Raw genomic sequence first — 4,668 nt, 5'->3', positions numbered from 1 at the left:
GACTCAATCAATGATGGATCTGGAACAAACTTGGCATGAATTCTCAATATGCCCAAATTTGAACACTGGTGGAGTTTGGGGAAAATAGACCTCGACATTTGGGAGTTGTAGTTGCTGGGATTTATAGTTCACCTACAATCAAAGAGCATTCCGAAGTCCACCAATGATGGAATGGAACCAATCTTGGCACACAGAACTCCCACAACCAACATAAAATACTGGAAGGGTTTGGTGGGCATTGACCTTGAGTTTTGGAGTTGTAGTTCACCTACATCCAGAGAGCACTGTGGACTCAAACAATGATGGATCTGGTCCAAACTTGGCATGAATACTCAATATGTCCAAATGTGAACACTGGTGGAGTTTGGGGGAAATAGACCTCGACCTTTGGGAGTAGTAGTTGCCAGTATTTTTAGTTCACCTACAATCAAAGAGCACGTTGAGCTCAGCCCACAATGGATCTGCACCAAACTTGGCACACTACCTACAAGGCCAACATTGAATATTGGTGGGATTGGGGGGAGGGGGCTGTTTTTGAATTCTGGGAGTTGTAGTTCACCAACACCAAAAAGGAAGAGAAGGACAGACAGAGAAATCTTCAGCCTTCTCTGCCAAAAGGGTTCCTAAGACCATCAAAAATATGTGTTTCCTGATGGTCTTTGGCGAGCCCTCTGAAACCCTCCTTGCGAACATCAAGATGAGGAGTCCATAACCCAAGAACAGATTGATTATGGGTTGTTGTAGGTTTTTTCGGGGTATATGGCCATGTTCTAGAGGCATTCTCTCCTGACATTTCGCCTGCATCCATGCTCAGAGGTAGTGAGGTCAGAGGTAGTAAGATTGAATATGGCCATTCAAGATTCATAAGTTTAGACACCAATCCATGTGGGAGGATTGTGTCAAATGCAGAACTAAAGTCTGCAAGAAGCCTCCTCACATAGTTCCCCCATCGTCCCAGATGATTCAGAGCAGTGCGGATAGTGATGGCTGTAGCATCCTCCGTAGATCTGTTAGCTCTATATGCAAACTGATGTTTACCAAATATATATGGAAGGCAAGAAGTGATAGAGATGCTTGCAGACCAGTTGTTCAAGGCACTTCATGATGATGGTGGTCTGAAGTCCATTAAATTATCAATAGGGAACTTCTTTGCTAAGGGAACAATGATAGAAGACTTCAAACAAGATGGAATAATGGACTGAGATAAAGGCGGATTGGAAGATAGATGTAGTTAGCTCTTCATCTCGTGGTTCAGTGCCTTCCAAGTCTCCCAGTCTTCTGTGTGCCCAGGAGGAAGTTTCTCATCCAGTCTCAGGCACAGATTGAGATTCCAGGTTTTCACCTGCCACTTTTGGACTCTTGCTTGCTGGGTTGTCCCTGTGAGTATCTCTGTAGACCTTAGGAGGCAATTTCTTGATTTAACACATTGGCTTGCTGGCTGGCATCCAAACAGAAGATGGGACGGAGATGTCACTGCCTTGGTTCTTTCATTACAGCCTGCTACTTCCCGATGGAGGTCAGCTGGTGCAATACCAGCTAAACAATATAATATCATTCTGTTAATCTTAGAAAACTATTTCTTGATTTAAGTCGTTGACGTGCTGGCTGATACCCAAACAGGGGATGAGCTGGAGATGTCTCTGCCTTGGTCCTTTCACTATTGGCTGGTGTAGGGTGCAGACACCTTGTGATAATGCGACACGTCTCATTAAGAGCCACATCCACGGTTTTAGCGTGGTGAGATGTGTTCCACACTGGGCATGCATACTCAGCAGCAGAGTAGCCAAGCACAAGAGCAGATGTCTTCACTGTGTCTGGTTGTGATCCCCAGGTTGTGCCAGTCAGCTTTCATATGATATCGTTTCTAGCGCCCACTTTTTGCTTGATATTCAGGAAGTGCTTCTTGTAGGTCAGAGCACAGTCCAGAGTGACTCGCAGGTATTTGGGTGTGCTGAAATGCTCCAATGGGAATCCTTCCCAGGTAATCGTCAGGGCTCAAGATGCTTGTCTATTATTCAGATGGAAAGCACACATTTGTGTTTTAGATGGATTAGGGATCAGCTGGTTTTCCCTGTAATAGGCAGTTAGAGCACCTAAAGCTTCAGAGAGTTTCTGTTCAACTATCTCAAAGTTCCCTGATTGAGTGGTGATGGCATGATCATCAGCATATGCTATCTATGCTGAACAGGAGATATGAAAAAGAAAGGGAAGGAGAAAATGACGGAAAAAGGTAGGCAAGAAACAGCAATGGAAGGAATTCGGGAAGTGTGGTGTAGTAATTTGAACAGGCCTTGAAAAAATATAGAGAGAGGAAACGGCCAAAATTTTTAGGACATATGTTGAAATGGGGAGTGGCATTTAGTCCCAAAGGCTTTGGGCTAGCATTGGCCACTTGGAGGCCAGAGGAAAACCCACCAACCCTGCCCCATGGGAGGGTCCATAGGAGCTGTTTGTTTATATCTTTGCAAGTATTTGGAAGAAAGGCGTCAGAGGTGATTTGAGTCCTCCTGTGTCCAGACCTGAACCCGGGCCAAGCTCATTCACCCGAGGCCATCCTTCGCACAGGATCCGTGACCCTTTACAGTACAAACCATCTGGAGAAAGAGAGAGAAAAATATAAGAATATATCTGGCCAAATGCAAAGATTCCATTGGCTGAGAAGAAGGAGGTGACTTAAGGACACAGAGGGAGACTTTGGTCCCAGATTTCACACTCGGCACCCAAAAAATCCTGGATTTCTTGGAGGTTGCATGCCCCAGGTGAGTGGGGAAGAAAGGGGGATCTTGTCTCATTCAGTCTGTGCAATTGCTGTCCTTGTTACCTATTATTATTAGCTCTAAATTCTTATGATTATTCATTATAGTGACTTTGGTTACCACCATAATCACAAATTATTTTCCACTTTCTTTCCTAGACCTAAGATTCCAAATAATTTACAGCACATTATTATTATTATTATTATTATTATTATTATTTGGAATTATTATTATTATTATTATTATTATTATTATTACTAGAACATGGCCATATAGCCCAAAATATCTACAACCCAATTATTACTATTATTATTCAAAATCATCATCACCATAATCATATTATCATTATCATTATTACTACTAGAACATCGTCATATAGCCCGAAAAAAACCTACAACCCAATAATAATAATAATAATAATAATAATTATTATTATTATTATTCAAAATCATCACCACCATAATCATCATTAACCTAATCATCATCATCATCATCATCATATTATTATTATTATTATTATTATTATTCAAAATCATCACCACCATAATCATCATTAACCTAATCATCATCATATTATTATTATTATTATTATTATTATTCAAAATCATCACCACCATAATCATCATTAACCTCATCATCATCATCATCATCATCATATTATTATTATTATTATTATTATTATTATTATTATTATTATTATTCAAAATCATCACCACCATAATCATCATTAACCTAATCATCATCATCATCATCATCATCATCATATCATTATTATTATTATTATTATTATTCAAAATCATCACCACCATAATCATCATTAACCTCATCATCATCATATTATTATTTATTATCATCACCATAATCATATTATCATTATCATTATTATTACTAGAACATGGCCCTATAGCCCGAAAAAAACCTACAACCCAATAATACATCATCATCATCATCATCATATTATTATTATTATTATTATTATTATTATTATTATTCAAAATCATCACCACCATAATCATCATTAACCTCATCATCATCATATTATTATTATCATCACCATAATCATATTATCATTATCATTATTATTACTAGAACATGGCCATATAGCCCAAAAAAACCTACAACCCAATTATTATTATTATTCAAAATCATCATCACCATAATCATCATCATCATCATCATCATATTATTATTATTATTATTATTATTATTATTATTATTGCTTAGTTATTGTAATTATTTATTATTCTGACTTTTGTTATCACCATAATCACCAGTTATGTTCCACTTTCCTTCCCAAACCTGAGGTTCCAAATTGTTTGCAATATATTATTATTACTATTATTATTATTATTATTATTATTATTATTATTATTATTTGGAATTATTATTATTAATAATATTAGAACATGGCCATATAGCCAGAAAAAAACTACAACCCTATTATTATTATTATTATTATTATTATTATTATTCAAAATCATCACCACCATAATCATCATTAACCTCATCATCATCATCATCATCATCATATTATTATTATTATTACTTAGTTATTGTAATTATTTATTATTCTGACTTTTGTTATCACCATAATCACCAGTTATGTTCCACTTTCCTTCCCAAACCTGAGGTTCCAAATTGTTTGCAATATATTATTATTATTATTATTATTGCAAATCACCACCACCATCGTTAATATCGTCATCATCATCATCATCTTATTATTATTATTATTATTAACTATTAATTATTGTGATTATTATGGAAACCCCAGTGGCACAGAGGGCTAAACCACTGAGCTGCTGAACCTGCTGACCAAAAGGTTGGTGGTTCGAATCCAGGGAGTGGAGTGAGCTCCCACTGTTAGCCCCAGCTTCTGCCAACCTAGCAGTTCAAAAACATGCAAATGTGA

This window comes from Anolis sagrei, chromosome 6 (genome assembly GCF_037176765.1).
Source record: "Anolis sagrei isolate rAnoSag1 chromosome 6, rAnoSag1.mat, whole genome shotgun sequence".
NCBI classification, from domain to species: domain Eukaryota; kingdom Metazoa; phylum Chordata; class Lepidosauria; order Squamata; family Dactyloidae; genus Anolis; species Anolis sagrei.
This window is presented reverse-complemented; position numbering follows the sequence as displayed.